The 25,430-nt window shown below is 33.4% G+C and overlaps 2 long non-coding RNA genes across 3 annotated transcripts in view; one reads left to right on the forward strand and one right to left on the reverse strand.

The window, feature by feature from the left end:
- LOC143224802 (uncharacterized) overlaps window positions 1-9,631 on the reverse strand; it is a 43,008-nt gene extending 33,377 nt beyond the window's left edge. The window contains exon 1 of one of the 2 annotated variants that reach the window (XR_013013448.1): window positions 9,436-9,631. This is a non-coding gene — a long non-coding RNA (uncharacterized LOC143224802). The remainder of the gene's footprint in view (window positions 1-9,435) is intronic. The other variant, XR_013013447.1, reaches the window with a different exon arrangement.
- Window positions 1-23,110, forward strand: part of LOC143224801 (uncharacterized) — a 32,280-nt gene extending 9,170 nt beyond the window's left edge. The window contains exons 2-3 of the long non-coding RNA XR_013013446.1: window positions 18,189-18,249; window positions 22,560-23,110. This is a non-coding gene — a long non-coding RNA (uncharacterized LOC143224801). The remainder of the gene's footprint in view (window positions 1-18,188; window positions 18,250-22,559) is intronic.
- Window positions 23,111-25,430: the final 2,320 nt, after the last annotated feature.

A 25,430-nucleotide genomic window follows, 5' to 3' on the forward strand; every position in this document is an offset into this window, starting at 1 on the left:
TATACTCTCCAGGGGGCGGAACGCTCGAGCCGATTATACTGCCAACTATCGGTAACGGACAAAAGCCTGTTGTGTAAAGTTTAGCTTCTGTATGATTCCCACGTGCTTCTGATCTGCTCGTAGACGTTTAATTCACGTGTAGCTAAAAATAAACCCAACTTTGAACTTATTAAACTACGGGTTCTTCACACTGTTACCGAAACGGGAGCTACTGTGTGTCAAGTGTGTATACATGTTGCATTTTACAACATCCGGCTTTACGACGCGTGCCACAAGGAGATGGAAAACGACAGCATCCAGCACTTCATATTATTACTAATATTATGTACACACACCCTTCATATCTAGAGTTATAATAGGCAACTCTAGATTCGTATTTAAACAAGGTAAGCACTCAGGGAACTTCTAAGTTAATATATCATCGAGTCCACTTTTAAGTTTAAACTTAACATACTTGTCTTTCCTTACGAGGCCACCATCCAACAAGTTCAAACTTCCTAAAATATTACTACTAGATTAGTCCATCGTATCATCGTTCTCAGACAGTGCTTCATCTCGGGGTAGTTAACATCAAAAAAAGCAGGTGCTTGTAATTTATCGTCATGACAGAAGTGCACTTCACAAAAATAATTCGTGCTTGTTAGTTAGGCTTAGCTTTCTTATAGACGTAAACATGTCTAACATGTTCGCGTACAAATCTTGTGTTTGTATTCGTAATAACTTAATGAAAGAAGCATACTGTACTATATTTCTTATTAAAGATAGAATAAAAAAGATAATCAACCCATTACTTTGAGGTATCAGAACTTACGTAACCTTATTTAACGCAGAAGTTATTTCGAAACTTAGCACGTTGAATCAAAACAGACGAGATCTGAAATTACGTTACTTCCAATATTGAAAGTTATATTTCCCCTAGCGTATAACTTTGTTGTAATATACATAAATAAAGGTAATTTCAATTATTTTTTGTGCATATATGATATAATGCACATTGAACTAGTAACATATATTACTCTTAAAGGATGTATATTTAGATAAAATATGAATATTTATATCTAATGCTGATACTAAGCCTACCATTCATGAAAACATGGTAGTTAACCTGAGTATAGTATTACACAAACTAATGGTATATGAGCTATCAAGTAATTTGAAAATCGGTTTTCCAGTCCTAGATGCTTAAGGAAAACAAATCTCTTTACGTAAAAGTAACTGTTATTTTTTTTCACGTGATCGTCACTGCTACTAAGATATAGAAGAAAAAAATTACAAATAGAATGTAAGTGAAAATTATGCTTCGATCACCATTGGTTTGTTGGGATGGTGGCTTATGATCGTGAGAAGTGTATTATTAAAGGCGTAACGAACACTTTTCCCATCCTGAAGAAGAACTACAGCTTCTAAAAAAAAATACATATTTTTTTAAATGTTGGTACAAAGTTGTAACGTGTATTAAACTCAATGGAGTTTCTTTGTAGGTAACACTAAACCTTTTAAATGTTGTTACTCTTAACAATAAGACCAGTAGTTTATAGAGTTATCATGAAATACACTTGTATTTCAAAGATGAAATAAATAAATATTAAAACGATTAGAAACAAGGAATACGATAATTATATAACATGAAATTGCAGTTTGAACGACACGTTTACATTCGAAGCTAAGTATTCAACGTAATTTTACCAATAAATTTGACTGAAGTACCTCGAACAGACTTTGATGCTCTTATCTAGACTTTAGAATAACTTGTCTGTCATTCTTGCTTCTTTTAGAAACGACATGAACATTAAGTTTATAAATTATATTCAAATATACTGATTTCTTGTACCTCCTAGCGTCCTAATATACCGTGTTGTAATCTGTAAATGTGTTGGTTTTTTTGTCGACTTGCGACGGTTATGTCCTGTGGATTCCTAGGTAAATAGTTAAGAGCTATTTTAATAAAGAATATTCAGAAACTTTCACTTATCAAATAAGATTACATCAAAATTTATAAATTACGTCAAGGAAGGCGCGTATTAAAAATTGCTCCAATTTTCCTTATGTGGGACTAATATGCAGTGACTAGCTATCACACCTTGATTGAGTGCAGCGTCCTCTAGTGGTAAATAGGAATGAATCAAAGCAGAGTGAGGTCAATGACCCTAAACCCAGACATATACAAGCCTCTCAGGAGTCGTGAGGCATATTCGAAAGTGTGGGAGGGCAGAGGAGGTGGTTCTATGGGTTTACGAACTAATTAAAGGTCCACACACAAAAAAAAAAACAACAAAATCCATCAGTCATTTTATTTGGCGGGTATTGTCCAACTTTATGGGTTATTAAAACTGACAGCAAATGTTTAAATAACTTTTTTTTAATAGAATGCCAACATTTTGGTGACGTGTCACCTTTCTGGGAATTAACAAGCGTTCGATGCATCTGCGAATTTTTTTTTTTGTCCTAGCTACTGTGAAGTGCAAAAGGGTTGATATTGTACTCCTAGATGATTCAATCACTGTTTTACACACACACACACACACACACACACACTTGCAACGCTAGGTATTCAAATACTTGTGTACCAATCCCGACTACACAAAAGATGCTTCCTTGTATAAATACGTTAAGAAGTCTAAAGCCAGTATATTGTATAGTTTGAAAATTCATGGAACACACCAGTAAATGTTACTTTTCTTTAATCTGAGAAGATAGCGCTTCGGAATATTCTTGTAACTTAGCAGGAGCAGTAAACAAAATTGTTTTTAATCCATTGGTAGATTATCAAAATGTATCGTGTCCCCCTCCACTAGAACCTTCCACGATAATGAGCAGTGTGTTTATGTTACTAATGTATTACATTCGTGATGCATAAACTGTGGGGGCGAGTCCCCTGCGAGGTGAACTAAAGGTCGGTATAAAGGGACGCACAGCAGCGACTATCAGAGCACATAAGTTATATGTGAAAGTAAACAAAAAATTTAACTCGTATAAATATTACTGTTATTAAGTGTTAAGGTAACAGTAATTAACATTGTAAAATGACAAAAATATATTAAAGGGGTGCTTACTCACAACAAGAAATTTATTAAATGAGCACCGTATGAATAAAAAACTTTGTGCGCCATTACTTTATACATAAATGTTATTTTACGAGTATTTACTGTTTGAATTTAAGCACATAGCTACACAATGGGCTATCTGTGCTTTTCCAACTACAGGTATCGAAACTCGGTTTCTACCGTTGCAAGTCGTATACAGCTAAGAGAGCAAAATGAACACGAAGTTTTACGTTGCAAGTCGTATATGTTTCTCAGGGTCGCTATTTTTAGATATTTTCGCGCTAGTGCCAGTAATTATATAATTTAGGATTCATACAGAGCATCCAAGATTTCCGAATCCTACCGGGCAAGATTTAAAATATGCATTTTTCTGACAGTTTGGTTCATTTCATGTGCTCTCCATTGGAGATTGCAACAGTCACAAGTCTCGCGATGAACGAGATTAACAATGGCCGACACGAAATATAAAAACTCATTTTTTTTTAATGGAGCTTTTGTTTGTTTGTTTGTATGGTATTTTTTTGAAGTAAGCCGATTTCTTTATAGAAGATTTTTTTTTTACTGAAACTGATGTTCCAGGAATTTTCCAGAACTAGGAATTCAAAACAGCCGTTTTTCACTGTTTTTAGCACTGAATATGTCGGACTAATCACGTTTGACTAGATGCAGAGGTGGAGTAGACAAAAAAACAACATTTGCGTTAATATAAAGAAAGTATAAAAAGTTTTTACGTTTGTTGTTTTCCATATTTTAACTCTGTGACGTCAACTGTTGTTCCTGTGACGTTTGATTGCGATAACGAAAAAGGCCCAGTCAATCCTCTCTACGTCATGACAGTTTCTAGTAAGGCGGTGCTAGTTGGAATGATTGTCAAAATATGAACCAACCACAAAATTTTAGTGATTTAATCAGAGTCGCTGCTCATTTATTATGCATTCTTATGTATATTTTGACTCAATTAGAGAATAACACCCCAGCTAAAATACGCGTCTTTTTTGAACGTCATTTTAGATTTTAAGTCTAACAATGATTATGCTTAGACCAATCATAAAATACAATTCCATACAGATTTTGTATTTCTTTTATCTGTCTTTCCGTACGATGGCGCCTTTAGAATTTTTAGCCAATGAGAATCTTCCACCTACGACATCCCAGTCAGTCACTGTGCATAAGATGGCCCGCGCGCCATTCGGCGCACGTACTGTCTGGGCGCCAATGGGGGCACCATAAAATATGAGCGAGCACTTCTTTCTGGCTCTCAAGACCTTGACCGGTCACGTGACACCTCATTTTTTACAATACAGTATCCTTCGTTTTATGAAAGTGGGTTAGAAACTGAGCAACCTTTGAGATAACACCCAGCCAATAACAAACAGTCGATGCCCTATTTCTTTATAGCATACTGTAAAGTTAATATAACCATATGACTCGGTTAATAAGAATTCAGGCCTATCACTTAGGATTTTTTTTTTGTCCCCTAGTACAAGTGACGTCACATTAGCAACCCACAATACAAACACACACACACACACTTTCTACGCTTGAATGAAGCGAACACAAGATAACCTAAATTATCATTTGTATGTCGCTGCATTTTTGTACATATATGTTACGTTTAACACACTTAGGGTGAAGTATCGTAATGTTTACCAACTTTCCTGGCGTGGATTTAGGATACTGACTCATAGAGATGATAGAAAGAAATCGTTGAAGATGATGTTACATAGATGAGACTTAAGGTTATAGTTATAACGTGTTTATAATAGTCCATGCGTATCAGTGGAACGTATTCCGACGTTGTATAATATTTGGTGCCACGGAATGTTCCTGGTTAATGATTTAGGCCACTGGTGTTTACCACATGCCGATTTCAACAAGACCTTTCGTTTTGCGGATACGGTAGTTACGTCGGCGAACAGATGATCGAATGATAAATTGGGCAAGAAATAAATTAAGTCACACCTGAACAGTTTTTCCACGTGAAAACTGGCGATTTAAATATATACCAATCTGGACTACTGTTATGCCTATCGTATTCCGAGCTGTTCTAATGAGGCCTAGTATTAGGCGAAAGGCCTCGTCGGCACTGGATACGTTTGTTTTCAGATCAGAGTCGTATCGGGCTATCTGTTGTGTCCACAAAGAGAAATCAAACCCTTGATTTTTGGCGTTGTAAATTCGAAGACGTATCGCTGTTCCACAAGGGGACCCACTGGATACGGAAAATGGAAAACGGTTGATGTGTTTCGGTATTTATTTCGTGCTTTCTCTCCTTCTGTGCTTTCTCTCATGGGTTCAAAAGCATTAGTCACGTATGCACGCAACGCGTGTGTGTGTGTGTGTGTGTGTGCGTGCGCATCATTTAGAATAAATTCACTGCACATGTTTATATGTTAGTAGAGTATAATTAAGAAACTTTCAAATTAACAGCATTGAAAACATTTCCACGGTATTTGTCCCCCATCACCCAATGGAACAGCGGCACGTCTGTGGACTTGTAATGTTAGAAACCGTGTTTCGATACCCGTGGTGGGGAGATAGCCCATTGTGCTTAACTCCAAAGACACGAAACCGCGAGACAATAATGTAATAGTTTATGATATATTGTAAAAGGAATGTTTAACTGCATTCACATCTTAATAACAGAATGTTATCTTAGTCGCATTATACGTGGATTATACAGTATACGTTTTCCCTTTTCGCAATGCAGGTGGTGCTAGTAAAAATAACATTAAAATATAAAATTTTAGTGATAACAACAGGTACTCACAACTTCATTAATAAGTATTCTTTCTTTATTTGTAGTTAATCATAAAGTTATTTAGTGAGCTATCTGTGTTGTGTCCATCACAGGTATCGAAATCCAGATTTTAACGTTAGGTCCGCAGAAATTCCGCTCTGCAATAAAGGAAGGGCAGCGTTAATAAGTATGTATTTTTTTAAAAATATGAAACATGAAAATTTATGGTGTTAAACTTCAATTTTTCCCTCCAGGTGGTTAAGGCACTCGACTCGTAATCTGAAGGTCGCAGGTTCGAATCACGGTCGCACCAAACATGCTAATTCTTTCATCTGTGGGGGCGTTATTATGTTACCGTCAATCTCACTATTCGTTGGTAAAAGAGCAGCCCACGAATTGGCGGTGGGTAGCTGTATTCCCTCTAGTCTCATACTGCTACTTTAGGGACGGCTAGCTCTCGTGTAGGTTTGCAAGAAATTCAACAAAACAAAAACAAACAATTTTCCCGCGGTAGGGAGAGAATAGACAGCCAATTGAACGACTTTGTACTTAACAAACAAACACCCAGTTACACATTTAAAATTTAAACTACCATAAACTGGTGTTGTTAGGAACAAAATTCCTGAACACTACGTATAACGTGTTTATGAAGTCGATTAGTTTAATAAACTACGATGTACGTAGTTTCAAAGATAACTAGAAATCAATCAAAGATACTAATCGATGTTTATCTATTAAGCTTTTTGTGCACAGTTTACCATAATTTCTACCCTAGATAAAAAAAAAAAGCCCACGGAGTTTTAAGTGTGTGAATATTTTTGTAAATACTAAAACTAACGGAAACCGATAACAGAGATCAACCTAATATCTGCGACTCTGATTCAGTTTAAGTATCAGAAGAGTTGAATTTAATCGCGAACTGGGAATTCTGGGTAAAGAAACAGGCACGCGAACGCTAGAAAGTGTATATCTGTAACTGTTTCAATTATTGAATTCTCAACAGCGTTTTAAACAAACCATTATAGTGGCGGTGCTCTGTGAATTACGTTAAAAGCACGCGGTGGAAACTCACTGCTTCTCATGTACTTTATAAACGCAAAAATTCTATTACGATTTTATTTCTTTAATTATAGAATAATCGAAAGATAGGCGGCGTTAGTTGTACTGGTCCAACCACGTGAAATAATTTTCGAGTGCCGTTCCTGTCTCTGCGCAATTTCAAGACGGTGTGTGGATACATATAATACTAGAATCTTGGGAAACTTTAATGAAAATACTAAACTTAAAACTTAATTATTTTCTTCCTAAAGTTCTTTGTTGAGATATTCAATAAATTATACAAAAATAAATTGAACACCAAATATACAGAAAAACTTTTTTGTCTGTGACGAATTAAATATGCACTAGAAAGACAAAAATCAGTAAATAAATAAATATTCATTGCAGGTTTTAAAATTTTAATGTATTCAAATTTGGCATTGCGACTGTACTCAGTGCACGTGGTTCTTGGCTGATAATACGCACATTTGTCTCGTGTACAGATAAATAGTTCTGCAAGTCTACGTCGAGTAGGTCTTAACTATATACTTCTTATGACCGACTTAAATAAAAAGATATTATATGTGTGTGTGCGTAAATATCTTATATTACAGAATATTTTAGAATTAGATAACTGCAAGCAAAGATATCGTACTTTCTATTCAATATATCAACAAGCGTATGATAACTCGCTACTATTGACGACACTAGTAATTTTATCGAACAATGATTTTAAGCTACAAGAAAGAAAACAAAAGCCCTTGTAATTTTATGATAAACATAGTTAAATCCACGTTAATTGACTTTAAAAAGATCGCCATGTACATTCGGTTTGGAAGTTGAGAAAACGAACTATAACACGCGCGCTCGTTCAGCTTATCCGTGCCGCACACTCACTATACAACCGCTGTAGACATTTTGTCGTAACGCTAATGAAAAGTTATTTTCTCCGTAAAAATAGGTATTTTGTTAACTATTTTTGGCTCTATGGTTTTACCATTATGTACGAAAGCTATACAGAACAGTAATATTTATAATTTACGTCGAAATTTTTAATATGAAGCTCCGAAACTGCCGACTTTTCAAAGGGGTCCTTCGCGAATCTATATGACGTCATGAACGAGTGCAGAGCGCATGCAATATTTCCCGTTTTAAACGAAAAATATAAATATTTCCGAAACTGGTGGATTAAGATACCTTCAAATGATAAAACAAGTTTTCGTTTTTCAATAAATAATCAATTTAATTCTGATAAATCGACCGACATGACGACAATTTGTTACACGGGATCGAGCGCGCGCGTAAGAAGCTCCATGCAATGGTACTCGAAGAAGCCGTACAAAACACAAAGTGTCGGCTAAATTTTCGAAATAATTTCACTAAATTTAGCTTATAAATGAACACTGAAGCTATGAATAACATAACACACATTATACAGAAGCTAAAAGTTATGTTTGCACACTCGGCACGTGCTCAATTAACTATAAAAGCGCTCCTTTACTTCTTTGTTTCGTACGGACTTGATGATCGCAAACGATAAGTTAAATTCGACAACAGACGAAATTAATTAACAAGAGAAGCTGTGGACGAAAAGAACAAACCATTAATAGGTATTCAGCTTCCAAACATTAGCTAGAATTCTACTTAAAAAAATAATATGCTCGGAAAAAATACGGACTGGTATTTTATCTCCGGAATGCTTACCATTTAAGGGTTCGGAACACTTATGACGCTTAGTTAATAAGGCGGACAATTAAAAAAAAAAAAGGTTTATTTGTATTCAAACATTATTTGCAAAAACGAACTAATTTAGGGCTTGTTTTTAACGTCCATAAAGCGGCCACCTTTCCCTGTTGTGGTGGAAATATTGATTTGAGAAAACCGGAGTTCCGACCGCTTCGAACGTAAGTATGTACGAAGTATATAAATTCTTAGTAACCCATTAAGTTTTTAAATCGTAGTAACTGTAACGTATGTATAAAAATCATTACGCGTTATTATTGCTACATGCACGTGATTGGCTCGGTGCGTTCGCAACAAAAACAGTTTAATTAAAGGAGAAAAAAGGCTAAAAATTATTTTAAACTCACCATCTGATGTTTTACTTACTTTAAGAACAATTAGATATGTCTATCCTCTATTGTTAAGGAAGACAAAAGACTTATCTTCGGTACGCCTCAGACACGTCCATAATCTAACATTTCGTTCAAGCCCAGCCTCATAATCGGGAAAGTCTAGCGGCAAATACCCGAGAACGAAACTGAAGAATCGCAAATAAGAACTACAATAAAACGTACGTTGTCTCCTTAGTACGGGTCTTTTAAAATACTTGAAAGTTATTCTAAAGGGTTAGAACATTTTAGAGCTTTCATATTTAAGTCAACATCTGAATACTGCATCACTGAATATAGACTTCGTAGGTACACTTGTAGACAGTAAGGATATGAGTGACCTTCACAAGGGCTGAGCTATAGACCAGACAGACTCCCCTACTTCATCACTACAAGTTAGCGATTGTTGTTCCTTTAACAAATCTGACTTAGTTACGATGTAAGGCTGAACCGTTTTCTAGAATTTCACTCAATAAACTAGTGAAATTACAAAATGGCTTACCAGAAATGAGAACCTTAGTAAGTTTGGCTACGAAATCTCAGATTGTCGTCACAGAAGAAAGTGGTAGGGCTCTTAGCAACTAGAGAACTTGGAAAACACTGCCTATGGACCAAGCGGGTGGGTGGTGCCTACTACGAACGCGCGATTTAAATGGCCGAATGTAAAAGATAGGGTCAATCATTTCAAGATGGCGCCCAGCGACGGGATATTAAATGGAAAGACAAGAAGGCACGATAAATTGAAGAAAGTGGTATTAAAGTATAATACTTGTACTTGCCTCAAAAGGCACAGCAAGTATTCATAAAATAGTTTACGTATGGCTTAAAATGTTTATATTCTGAATAGACATTTCAAGTATGAGAACTTTATAAATATTAAAATAGTACCAAAGGTACAGAAGAGATTAAATGTATTTATACACTCAAGTAAATAAACGCCAAGAATTCAGCCTCACAAAAACTCGTATAAAACTTATTCAGGTACAAATAACTCTTAATAAGGGCCGGAACCACATCAGAAAACATGTTAAATTATTAATTTTAAATTTTAAATCGGTGGGGAAGTATATAAATATTCCAATGGATAATGTAATTTTTTTAGAACACTCTGGAAAGCTGCCAATTAAGTTTTTTTGGTTTTTTTTGGTCTCTGTCTGTCTGTCTCCAAGTCGAGCTTTCTTCCAGACGTGTAACAATTCAAACATGTGTGTAACCCTTTCAAGCACACAGAACCTTTTAAAGTGTGTTTATGCTGGCTCTAAAATACGGTTTCTAGAATCGAATAGCTTCATAATTCTCTTCTAATTGCGTTCTTACAACAGAAGTACACGTAGGTAAAATGTGTACACTTTTCTCAGTCTGACTAGTAATAATGTGTCAAAATATGAAAAGCAGGTTAAATATTGCCAAATATAGTAGAAAAGTAAATTAACAGCGAGTTATGTGTGTCTCCCAACATTTAAAAGTATATTGTGTTCGACTTTCAGCGTATCCACAACATTAAATGAAATAATACATGTTGGATATATCTCATTACATATATATACGCTACAGTTCAAGAGTTTAGACGAAACATTTACTGAATTACAGCTGTCAATATGCATTTTCCACTTTACATTGGTAATAAAAACTTTGGAAACATTAAAGTAAATAGTAATATGACATCAAAACAATTAATTATGTAAACGTTAAAGTTACTGTTTATTCGATATTAAAATAATTGATTATGTGACATGTTTATTTCACAGTCACAGTTAAACTTGGGTCAAATGCAAAGTATAGTCTGTCCGTGTCACCATATTGAAAATATCATAGTCAGTTCGTCCTATATTTTTTTTCAAATTAATTTAAGTTACATGTTAAAGTTACTGTAATAACAGTGACTTCAACTACACTCAGGTGGATGTTGATTTTGTACAGATATAATTATCCTATGCGTAAACTCGACTGGATTAATAAAACAAATGACTTTAACCACGAAACGACTAACTGCTGTACAAATTACCGACGTATTAAAAGCATTCGATCGTAACCTGAAGGTAAATGCAAATAATTGTCTGCGAAAACTGAAACCAGACGTAAATAGATAGAACGGTTTCAATGAATTACCTGCTTCAGTTAACACCATGGAGTGTTGACTGACAGTGTCTGATTAACGGACTGAAATTATCAACTTAATAACCTCGATTACTCTAATGAGAAATGTATGCAAGTTAATAGGTTCTCAGTAGTTATTCTGATAAAGTAACTATTGTTATAGTTTGTGTAAGTTACATTTCTTGTCAGCTTGCACGCGCATTACGGGATATATATGTATTGTTTTGGGATAAGCGTTAACACGCTTGCGTGAGCATATTCTAAACACCGTATAAACGATCTAAAAATTTATAACCTATTTAACCTTTACTGGTGTTGTACTAAATTACACATCGTTTGCAAGCGAGTTGTAAAATGAATATAGTCAGATTTTCATGAAAACCGCGCGTCTTTAAGACAATTGCACTGTTAAGGGGAGTCGTGTCGTTATACGTATATATAATTACACGATTAAATTCGTTTACGGAATGTTAACAACAACATTTTTGAAGTTCATTTAGTAAGGTTATCTCTGCCACGTTCTGTTTTAGTGTCCTGAATTGGTCAAATTTCCTTTAGCCATAAAAAGTGACAATAAACCAGCGTAACAAAACAAACATGCACAAACAGTTTCAAACTTTCGCAGCTAGGTCCTCGTATAACGTTTTCCAGTTTATTTATTAAATTTTCGCTACGTATCCTAACTTATCAGGTAAACCAAATTTTTCATATGAATAGGTTTCTCTCAGAATAGCATATTCTAAACATTAATGGAAGTGGATCTGTTGTAAACGTTTGATATAACGTTGTTACACCTGTCTGTTAGAAATCAACATACTGTTAACATCGCATTTGACGTCGCTGATTAATGTTTACGGTGTACTTGTATTAACTATGAAGTTAACAAAATACCAGTCTGTTGACATATTTCGATTAAAATATGATATTTGTGTTTATGAGCAGAAAATGCCCATAAACTTCGTCTTGCTTCACAGATATATAATCGATATATTTGATTTCTCTATCGTATGTAGAACTTGTAAAATAGTTTTACCATCCGATTAGAGGCAGACAGATACGAGTGAACGGCGTTTTGGAAACTGCAATTCAACTCGTTACGTGACTGTGTGTCACTTTGCAATTCTATTTTATGAAAAAGATTCTTAAATGTAAATTATAAGAGATCTCGTAATTACTTCAGAATATTTAATTAGAAGCCAAATAAAGAAATTATGTAATATAAAAGTTATTTTAATATATTCAAGAGTTCGCATAACTTATACGTGATGTGTTGATGGCTCAAAGCGCTATTAACTTATAACTAGCCCTCCGCTAGTACAGCGGTAAGGCTACGGATTTACAACGCTAAAATCAGGGGTTCGGTTCCCCTCGGTGGGCTCAGCAGATAGCCCTTTGTGGCTTTGCTAAAAGAAAAAACACACACAAACTTGTAACTACAGGACGCGCATATAACTCTCCTAACCTATATTACAGGATTCTCAATTAGTAATATTAGCCAACACTACAATGTTTCTGGCTGATGTAAGATAATTATAAGTTAGATAATTCGTTTCATTATTGAAGCTGAACTTAAAAACTGCACACAGATTTCCTAAGAACGTGTAACACTTGTAAGTTGATAGCTGTCGATAAACTATTATACAGATTAGTTATAATGACATACAACTTCTCAATTCGTGGTGTTTTGTAACAAGCTAAAGGTACTTGGGTGACTTGGAAACTATATTAGTAGTATAGACATTTGAAATAAAAATAATTTAACACGATTATGTTATAAAAGGTAAGTTAAGGGTCATATTGAGCCAAAAAACGTTCTGAAATGACAGTGTAGCGTAACAAGAGGTCAGTTAAGGACCATATTGAGCCATCAAACGTTCTGAAATGACAGTGTAGCGTAACAAATGGTAAGTTAAGAACCATACTGACACAACAGACGTTCTGAAATGACAGTGTAGCATAACAAAAGGTAAGTTAAGAACCATACTGACACAACAGACGTTCTGAAATGACAGTGTAGCGCAACAAAAGGTCAGTTAAGGACCATACTGACACAACAGACGTTCTGAAATGACAGTGTAGCGCAACAAAAGGTCAGTTAAGAACCATACTGACACAACAGACGTTCTGAAATGACAGTGTAGCGTAACAAAAGGTAAGTTAAGAACCATACTGACACAACAGACGTTCTGAAATGACAGTGTAGCATAACAAAAGGTAAGTTAAGAACCATACTGACACAACAGACGTTCTGAAATGACAGTGTAGCGCAACAAAAGGTCAGTTAAGGACCATACTGACACAACAGACGTTCTGAAATGACAGTGTAGCGTAACAAAAGGTAAGTTAAGAACCATACTGACACAACAGACGTTCTGAAATGACAGTGTAGCGTAACAAAAGGTAAGTTAAGAACCATACTGACACAACAGACGTTCTGAAATGACAGTGTAGCATAACAAAAGGTCAGTTAAGAACCATACTGACACAACAGATGTTCTGAAATGACAGTGTAGCGTAACAAAAGGTAAGTTAAGAACCATACTGACACAACAGACGTTCTGAAATGACAGTGTAGCATAACAAAAGGTCAGTTAAGAACCATACTGACACAACAGATGTTCTGAAATGACAGTGTAGCGTAACAAAAGGTAAGTTAAGAACCATACTGACACAACAGACGTTCTGAAATGACAGTGTATCGTAACAAAAGGTAAGTTAAGAACCATACTGACACAACAGATGTTCTGAAATGACAGTGTAGCGTAACAAAAGGTAAGTTAAGAACCATATTGAGCCATCAAACGTTCTGAAATGACAGTGTATCGTAACAAAAGGTAAGTTAAGAACCATACTGACACAACAGACGTTCTGAAATGACAGTGTAGCGTAATGTAACAAGGTGGTGTGTTACACGGGCAGTTAAAAAATATGCTAGTATTATAATTGTTACGAGGTTATGGAGATTTGTAACCACGCTAATGTTACGCAGTACTGTATAGGTTGTGAAATCAAAATCCAGGATTAAAATACCGACCAAGTTTCTTACATTACACATGTTTATGTTACTAGGGCAACACAGTCATGTTGCGTTGGTAGATGACGAAACATGAAACACCTGTGTGTTACAACAGTTCACTCTAGACTAGTTCCACTGAAGAAAAAAATAGCACATGAATTAATATTGTAACACATTCCTGTGTTACACGGCAACACGTTCGTCGCACAGTCAAATAAACCAATCTACCAGAGCTGTGCACACCTCGATAAGTTCGTGCACGATACTTAACACCGCAAAGTTTCTAAAATACACGCTACCTGTAGTCATGGCAACATGATTAATGAGGTGGTGGAACTGTTGTATGATTAGTTTGCACACAAGATGCGTTGAATTGTATTATGGCTTTAGTCAGACATCCCATAGTGTCCATCTTGTGTCTATGTGTTATTTGGAGAGAGTGGGGTTAAAGGTCAAGGGTAACGACACTACTTTTCACAGCTATGAAACAGTGTCACCGAACTTACGTATCAAGAATGGAGTTAAGGTTAAAGGTCAAGGTCACATAATTTGCGATTGAACAACAGACAACGAATAAAAGGTCGGATTGTGCAGTTGGACACTTTGATTTCCCATTTTTATATGACCCCAGAATATAAGGTTAGGGTCAACTGGTCAAAAATCGAAATAAAAGAGATTACCAGTCTTTACTTATGCTAAATTGGATTTTTTTGTTTTGGCGCCATCTATCGTGTAATGTGACACCTTCAGAAATTTCCCCTTACTAATTTCTTGAAGACATTATGCAATCTACAAAGACAAACAATGTGTTTTTCATTTGTTTAGCAAGTTTTTGACGAAATCTCTCTTCACCTTTTACTTGTTCAAGAAACGAGAGACACGAGGACGTTTTTACTGATTTGCCTGAAACTTGTATAGATAGCTGGTTTATTATTATATTAATCGTTAATTGATATACATAAACAAAACAAAAACCTAGTAAATTGTGTACATGTGATTAATTGTTGCACGCCTACAGCTTAGTTAAACTTGCCTTGTAGGTGGCTTTGAATACGCCATTAATTCGTAAAAAATACTTTGGACAGGTATAAACAAGTATGTTTGCACAATATATTGTACCACTAGCCGTATAATGTGGTATATCATACAACAGTAATACACACACACAGATTTTACACGTAAACTAATTTAACGCGTTACATTGTTAATGTAAGTGCAACCTTACTCTGCACAATGCAAAATAACTGTTAGTGTCAGTTGTAGACTGCCAGACAGACATTTGTTTAGTGTGACCTCTGAAGACATAGATTATTTATATTGATGTTGTACTGACACGTGAATTAATGTATGAAATGAATTTTTTTCGTTATTAGCAACTGCTGATGTATTACAACCTCATTCAATACATAGTTAATATACCATGACAAGAAACAGCAGTTGTTAGTATGGTACTTATATGTCATATCCATAACACATACCAGCTATTGGCAGTTTGAGGAATCACAATTCTACTTTCCATCACACCCAAAAGGATAAGCTAATAGCATACGTTTAATAAAACTTGAACCACGTTTTGTTGTAATGGACAAAAAGACTGGATTTTCCATAACATGTTCTTCAATTTGTCAAGATGAAGAGCTGAAATACTGATAATGTTGTATCTTATTAAGCACTGTGCTAATTAGTCCAATGTCCACTAGACCACACTTTTTTGTACACCCTGAAAAGAACTAGGACAGGGAAGCAGTACATTGGTGTTAGCAACTCATATTTGAGATACTATAAACATAATAATAAGATAGGAAGTAAATATAGTCCATGTGACTCAATACTCATGTACAGTTCAGAGAATTAGACAAAATTATTAAGTAACAGACAAAGAAGAGATTACAACACAAGTTATGTGACAGTTTGCTTGCTTGGTTCACTTTATATATGATTCATATACCTTAACCCTGAAATAAGATATTAAAACATCAAATAAAAATCAATTTCAATAACTTTTCATCAGATATGCCATAGAATATAATGCTTATAAAATCGTCCGATGTTAATATATAAATATTTAATTGTATATCTTGTCCCATTTCAAGTGAGTTATGCTGGACGTACAATAATAATTATATAAATTTTTATACATGCTGATGTTATAATTTTCATACTGTCCGAGGATATTTATGACAGAGAAAGAACACACACTGCTCCAAACATTGTCCACGTTATGCTAATAAATAGAGAAAGAACGTATACTGATCCAAACGCATGTCCACATCATGCTAATAAATAGAGAAAGAACGCACACTGATCCAAACGCATGTCCACGTTATGCTAATAAATAGAGAAAGAACGCACACTGATCCAAACACATGTCCACGTTATACTAATAAATAGAGAAAGAACGCACACTGATCCAAACATATGTCCATGTTATACTAATAAATAGAGAAAGAACGCACACTGATCCAAACACATGTCCATGTTATACTAATAAATAGAGAAAGAACGCACACTGATCCAAACACATGTCCATGTTATACTAATAAATAGAGAAAGAACGCACACTGATCCAAACATATGTCCATGTTATACTAATAAATAGAGAAAGAACGTATACTGATCCAAACGCATGTCCACATCATGCTAATAAATAGAGAAAGAACGCACACTGATCCAAACGCATGTCCACGTTATGCTAATAAATAGAGAAAGAACGTATACTGATCCAAACGCATGTCCACATCATGCTAATAAATAGAGAAAGAACGCACACTGATCCAAACGCATGTCCACGTTATGCTAATAAATAGAGAAAGAACGCACACTGATCCAAACACATGTCCACGTTATACTAATAAATAGAGAAAGAACGCACACTGATCCAAACATATGTCCATGTTATACTAATAAATTGACTTTTTCTACTTATCCCATTTTGAATCTTTTGTAATGGATATCACAGATTGCCTAATTCCTACAACACACAGATGAAATACAAGATTGTAATACTTTGTAGCCTTGTTTGTATTCACACCAAATTAATCTGATTGTGTCATAACACATAATGCTCTAAAACAATAGCTGATACCAAACCAGTATTAAATAACATACTATAGCTGCATTTTAAATATTTTAAACCGAAGTAGGACTTGTATTACATTACTGCCTTGATTCTCTGAGATATCTCGATTTCTGTATTTATGCTGGGTTTATCCAAACACGTAAAGCTGATGCGATTTAATAGGACAAAAGCATTTACTCTTATTTACAAATTATTTACAGAATGATAATATTCCAGTAACTTATAAATAACATATCATAACCCATTTCACATGTACTTAGTTCTAAATATATTACAAAGTTCTGATAACACTGACTTAAGATTGGATACTAGAATGTTCTCATATTAATTTATCTTAGAATACTGACCAATATTAGAATGTCCATTGATTCTCTGTGACCTCCTTGCTCCAGTAATTGAGGAAGAAGAGTACAGAGAATCAATGAGCATTGTAATATTGGTCAGTGTTACAGACTGATAAAACAATATACAAAACAAATTACATTAGTGACTGGTAATATGTCCTAGCTAGATGCAACAGATTGTTCAATGTGACAATAAGTGATCATATACTAAAAAGATATACTATACTTTAACTTCACACAGTAAAGTACTGTGGAATCTATGTGGATATGTTAATTAGAAATATACTGCAATGTACAGCAAAACAATATAATAATCCTTAATATACTAGAACAGATGATTTATTAATAAATATACTATAGCCAGACATAATGAGGTTTTCATAATTAGAAAATTGCTGCATCCTGTTGTAATAGTAATTGCTTGTTAATGATATGGTTATCCAGAGCCATTTAAAAGATATAGTATAACACAAAATGATAAATAATAATTAAAAATTTATACATAGATGTATGTGCTACTGACAATTTATTGATATACCACGAGTAATGTATCATAATCTAGTGGTTTTCAATTGAAAACCAGATAGTTTCCATCCCATAATTTCGTGGACTGCTTTATATAATATTAAAACTTAGTTATTTTTGAATTACATTGTCAAACAATATATTACTAATAACTGTGTTATAACTTCCATATTTTTTTCTCAATCGTCTTACAGACTGGCTGAACTCTCCTTGTGGACGAGTGGCCGTGAACCACTACTGTGGTTTAATCACATGGTATATTATGATTTTAATCTATATTGATAACTTGAGAATCTAGTGTAGACTTATGCGCTAAGTTTGAATTTACTATAAACCAAATTCAGTATGTATACAGCAGTTTGCTGTTGGCATAGAGGACACATTGGAATTAACAATTAGAAAAAACTAGCGTTATATAACATGATGAAGTCATCTTGGATTAATTATCGTGTATTAATCACTTACCACATCCTAGATATGACACATACAGATGATATGCTGGCTGAGACAACACAAAGTAAAAAAACTTAGCATAAACTGATGATACACTTATGGCTAAGTATGTGTTGTGGGCTGATATAACAGAAATAACTCACCTCAGGTATCATAACAAAATCAGTAATGTACTTACAGTTGACTAGAAATGTACTCTGTACAGATATAACATAAATAACTCATTGGAAAAAAAAAACTGTAACACAATATCATGACATATTAATAATGACACGTGGTTTAGGTTAAGCCAACACAGATAACTTATCCTAGTTGTAGTTTACAACAAATTGTGTGGAATGCTAATTTTAAAAATGTACTGAAGTTAGATTAATTAGAAAAAGTTGACCCTAGGTATACAATAATACACAATGATGATATAAGAAAAGCACTGAAATACAGATATACTAAAACACAAACTAATGATATGATAATAGCTAGTAATATACTGTAAACCAATACAACATAAAAATTGGTATAATGTAATTCATACACTAATCTTGAAGAAAGCTATTGCAAGTTTGTTATATACAAGTAGATATGGTGATATAATAGTAACTAAAAATGTGCTACAAGATAATTTAACAGACAGAACTAATTATTTATATAGTGTAATACAAACTTAGTGACATACTAATGATTGTAAAGTATACTTTAAGCTGTTTCAAATCAAATAATTGATCATAGATATACACTAGAAAAATATTTTTGGTATGCTAAATATAGAAATGTAGCAAGGTTTTTATGAATTACTAACCATTGATACTTGGTATTTTATAAGTACAAAATTAGTGGTATAATACTAACCACAAATATACTGTAAGCTGATCATATACAGAGAAAAAAACATTACTGATAAACAGAAATGGTCTGTAAGCTTACAACATGAACATGCCCCAAGTAACTATAACATGATACAAAATTACAAATATACTATTCATTACAAAAACTGATCTTAGGTTAATGTGTTGTATAACTCATACCAACACAAATTTACAATACATGTACTATAACACAGACTGGTTATACTATACATTAATAAATAGAAAAGTCCTGTTGGCTGATAAAAGAAAAATAATGAATCATAGATGTAGCACAATATTTGGTGGTATAGTATACCACACAACTAGAATCCAGTGTGGGATTGCTAAGCATAGAGAATTATTCTCTGATATATTGTACAACATTAGTGATACATTATTAGCTAGAAGTTACTGTGGGTTGATTACCCATCAAAAGTTTGTTGTATATGAAACTAGTGATACATTAAAACATCTAAAAATATACAGTACATATAATGAATCCACTATGTGAAATCATAATAGCTAAAAAATGTTATGTGGGCTGGTACAACAGAGAACCAATCAAAAGAAAAAAAATTGTGATATACTAAATACTACAAGTGTACAGATAAGTGTGTGTGTGTGTGTGTGTGTGTGTGTGTGTGTGTGTGTGTGCGCGTGTGTAAACAGTCTGACAATATACTAGTACACAGAAAAATACAATATCAGGTTATATTAATAACATTCAATATATTGTAGTCTAATAAAACATAGAATTAATTTTAAGAAGCCACAAAATTAGTGATATACTCTTAACTGGAAATGTGCTGCAAGGTTTTTAAAAACATGACACAATGAGATGATATATTCATAATTAGAAACATACCATGCATTGATACAACATAAAAGAACTGCTCATATGCTTAATGTAAAGAAAATTAGTGATATGCTAATAATTAGAAGTGTATTGTAGGTTGGTTTAGTCTAAATAAATGGTCCTACCTACACACACATCAAATTAGTGATATACTAACAACTGAAAGTTCAAAACAAAAAATTGAACCTAGATAAATGTAACAAAATTAGTATTAATCTAATAATTAAAATATATTGTACTATCATAAAACTTTAGCAATGAGTCTTGGAAATGTTACAAAACAAACAGAAATAAACCTAGGACTGGAAGTGTTCTATAGGTTGACACAACACAATGTTTTGAGTTACAAATATGCTGCAGCTCAGAGCAATGGTACACTAATAACTACAAGTCTAATATAGACTAATTCAAAAGAAATAATTTAACTTTAGAGATATTGTATCATAGATTAAGTGGTACATTAAAAACTAAAAATATACAAAAGGCAAATCTGACATGAAGAATGGATCCTAGAAATACACTAATACTAATTAAGTAGTATTCCAACAACTCTAAATGTATAGAAGTGAGATTTAACACAAAATTGACCCTAGAGACATTGTAGCACAAATTAAGTAGCATACTAGAAACTAGGCATGTACAGAAAGCATAGTTAACACAAAGAATGGATCCTAAAAATACTGTAATACAAATGTAACAACACATTAAAACGCAAGAAATATATAGAAGGCAGAATTAGCAGTAAAACTGGATTTTAGCAATTAAATGACATACAAAAAACATTCAAAAGTTAAAAACATGAGATCAAACACAAAGTGAAATGCTAATATTTTAGGAATATCATAACACACATAGTGACCTAATAAAAACTAGAAATATACAGAAGGGAGATCAAACATAAAGTGAAATGCTAATATTTTAGGAATACCATAACACACATTTAAGGACATGATAGAAACAAGAAATGCACAGAAGACAGGCTTAACCCAAATAATGGGTCCTAGAGATAATTTAAAAACACAAATTTACCAATGGTCTAAAACTATGAATGTACACAAGAGATATACAACCCAAATTATGGTTCTAAATAAAAAAATCGAGTGACCTACTAAAAATGAAAGGTACAAAAGGAAGACTTAATGTAAAGGATGGATTCTAGAGATACTGTAATATAAATGACATAAAAACTAGAAGTGTACAGAAGACAGATTCAATGCACACAGAGTATCCAAGAGGTGCTGCTACACAGAGAAAATAAGATGCTAAAAATAGAAGTATACAGAAGACAGATTTAACATAAAAGATAGATTATGAAAATACTCTAACCCAAATTAAGTGATGAACTAAAAACTAAAATATACAGAAGGGAAATTCAACATGAAGCGATATACTAATATCCTAGAGATACTATAAATGCAAGTTTTGTAACATACTTGAAACTAAAAAGGTACATGAGGTAGATTTAACATAAATAATGGATCCTAGAAAAACCAAAAGCATAAATTAAGTGTTATATTAAAAAGTGTAAATGGACAAAAGGCAAATTCAGTTTACAGAATGAGCCCTATACATACTGTAAACTTAAATATGAGAACGTGCTAAAATCTAAAAATGTGTAGAAGGCACATTGAACCCAGATAATGGATTCTAGAAATAAATGTAACAGAGTAAATGATATACAAAAACTATAAATGAAAGAAGCTAGATTTGATACAAAGAATAGATCCTAGAGACACTAACATAAATTAACATACTAAAAACTAAAATATTGTGCAGAAGAGGAAAGGTTCAGTACAAATTAATGTAGTAATATCTTATAGATGCCATAAGACAGGTTTAGGAATATTCTAAACGGTAAGAATTTCCAGATGGCAGATTTAACACACATAATTTATCCTCGATATACTGTATCAAAAAATGATAGATACACTTAAAATTGGAAATGTACTGTAAGCTTGTTCAACAGATCTGATCTTAAATAAGAAATTATGAAATGTTCTGGAACATGCTTCACTAGAAGAAACTGTTTCTTGATAGCTCACAACAGAAAGTTATTGATATAACAGTAACTAAAAAATTTATTATAGGCTGCATATAAGCACAAAATATCATTCCATATGTAGTAAATACCAGTTAATGAGGTACCAATAACTTTCATTGCATTATTGGCTGATATATCAAAACGTTAATGAACCTAGATGTACTATAAACACAAATTAATGACATTACTGATAATAAATGTTCCCTTTGTTGACTTATCTATTGGCCTAAGGCATTTTCATGTGATTGAAATAATATAATCATCACATTTGGAAACATTGTGGATTTACATACGATGTTTTTATTTTAATTTTTATAGTTGTTTTTTTTAACCAACTAGTGGAAATTCACTGGTTTTGAAAATCTATTTTTAGATACATGGGCGAGAGAGAAGGTATAAAAGAAGCAATAAGGAAAGTGGTAGGAAGGAAGGAAAGCTATCAGAGTTGATAATATGGTGACCCAGAGATAAATGGGAGTGCCTCAGGCTCACAAGATAATACTGAATGTATACACTGTAGAACATGCAGGAGCTTTAAGTTCATATAGCACAGGCTAATATTACACTGAGAATAAATAATGTAGCTTCCCATAATGCAGTTCTCTCATTTCCAGTGTTCTTCACCCAGACTTCTGATATAATAATAACTATCAGTGTATTACAAACTTTAAATATAAACGTATGATATTCCAAACAGATTAATATTTATTGATGTTGCCTGATGTAATTCAAGGTACAAAATTTTCACTGACGACTTTATAATTATATCTACAACTATACTGATTTTCAGTAATAAAGGACTGAATTATTACTGAATACAGATTTTCATATCTTGTAGCTGAATTTTATAAAATATTTCATTTGTTAAGTGAGCTTGAATAATCTTAGTTATACATGTTTCACAAATCATCCATGTAAATACAGTTTGATATTTGTTTTAATAAAAAAAAATACTCCTATTATCAAAAATCAGCAACAAGGAAAGACATTCAAAACAACTATTGCAAACATACAGTAGCAAGCCAACAGTTAAGTTTGGAGAGTCTCCAGTTATTTTTGGTCAACAGAACTCCAGAATGGTACTGGACTTAGTAAATGCATAACATGAACAAATGCTGTAGTTTGTAATGTCATGTAACTGGGCAGTTTTTTTTTTCTTTTTTTCTGTAGCTTTATGTAAGACATGGTCCACATGGAAGCCATTTTGAACAAAGTATACACAAATAATGATATATGAATAACTGTTAATTTCCTGCAAGAAAGTTATCCTGGATATACCATATTGTCAATTGGAGATATACAGTGGTATCAAGTATTGTACCGTAGCCTGAACAGATGCATAAAAAAACATTTCAATATACTCTAACCTAGGTGGATGATACATTGTAACCATGTTGCCTGATAAGTAACGTCTACATTTACTGCGTTGTAGACAAAGAATAACAATGATATACATGGGTACTGCAACCTCAGATAGTCTATGAATAACAATGTATAAATTTATTGTTGTCTTTTTTATCATTCAAGATCTCGACAACACAATAGTAAAAGGCAGCTTATTCAATCTTGGTGTTAACATGGACATCCTATATTTGTTTTACCCGAACAATTATTGCGTAGAAGTTCACTGATGTAACAGTAAAACTACAAATTTTGACTTTGTACCTTAGTTCTGGTTCTATGAACCGTCAAACGCTACGTATTACAAGAAGCTCGCGAGTCACGTGCACATTAAACACAATGAATGTGTTAACGTAACTTCGTCTCGGAGATCAAGTTCATGGGTTTTAATGAGAACTTTGCATACATAATACATACATTTTAAAATAAACCATACAAATATCATGCAGGAATATATAATGAACAAGATATATGTACCACAGTTCAGATTAACTTTTACACCACCCGCTGCTCTGTTGCCCCTCAATGGCACTGCTGTGTGCCTGCGGACTCGCACCTTTAGAAACCTGGTTTCGATACCCGTGGTGGGCAGAGCATAGATAGCCTATGGATTTAGCTTTGCACTTGATTTTCAAAGAAACAATTCTCTGTACGTGAAGGGTTTAACTCGAAATGTTTATATCTTAATTTAATAAATATGACACAAAAGGTTGATTGCCCCTCAAGGATCAATTCATTAACTTTCGGTAAACGTAGGTCAAAGGTCAAGATTGAAACAAATGTCAACTGCATAGCTCGAAAAGTTTGTAATTTTGTCAAACTTCGCACAAAAGATTGAATTTAACCCAAGGACTTATTTTTGATAAAAAGTCACATTGGGCTAGGGGAATAAAACCCTGTAATTTAGCGCTATAAGTTCGTAAACCTACCACTGTTTCACTCTCATCTAAATGGCCAATTGTTTAAGTTTTGGTGAATGGAACTCAGAGGTCAAGATCACCCAATTTCGTTATAATGGTAGCAAACAGAAAATTTTGAAAAAACTGAAAAACCCGTGAATAATTTGAAAGAGTATTTTGACATTGGTACATACATTAGAAAATGTTGTATATTTTAAGTTGGTTACTGTGAAAACTAAAAACTGTTGCAAGGCCGGGGTTTTATTCTCTGGGTGCCTTTCTGGTCTTTCCTACATAGAATGCTATCGTATATACATACTAGCTTACATCGTAATGACAGATCTTTGTACATAAAGTTTTCAAACAGATCCTAGGATACGGTGCATATTCGTTTGTGAAGGATATAACTATCACATAAATGCTGTATGTAAAACTACACGAAAAGAAATAGTGCCAAAGAAAAACTAAATCAGTATTGGTTGAATGAAACGGACTATAAAAGCATGTCTAGATATCACCTTGTACAGTTAACCTCGTGCTGTTCGTTCATTATGTTATTTCTTAATAGATTATATTAACACCTTAATTAATCATTACACTAGTTCTTAATAGATTACATTAAAGCCTCAATTGATTTATTATGCTAATTTGTAATAGATTATATTAACACCCTAATTAAATGTATTATACTATATCTTCGTAGTTGATATTAAAGCTTTAACTGATTTATTTTACTATTTCGGAGAGTATATCGGGTTATTCACTTTGATTGTCTTAGCCTTTAAGATTAGTAATAATTCGTTCACGTTGAAAAAAAAAATCCACGTGAATATTTGTTCTTTAATAAAGTACGAAATGTGTATTCCAATTGTAAAAAGAGAAAAATTTTAAATTAAATATCCGCCATTTGAGAAAAATCAAATTTATGTAACTTCTATATTACT

This window comes from Tachypleus tridentatus, chromosome 9, assembly GCF_004210375.1.
Source record: "Tachypleus tridentatus isolate NWPU-2018 chromosome 9, ASM421037v1, whole genome shotgun sequence".
NCBI lineage: Eukaryota > Metazoa > Arthropoda > Merostomata > Xiphosura > Limulidae > Tachypleus > Tachypleus tridentatus.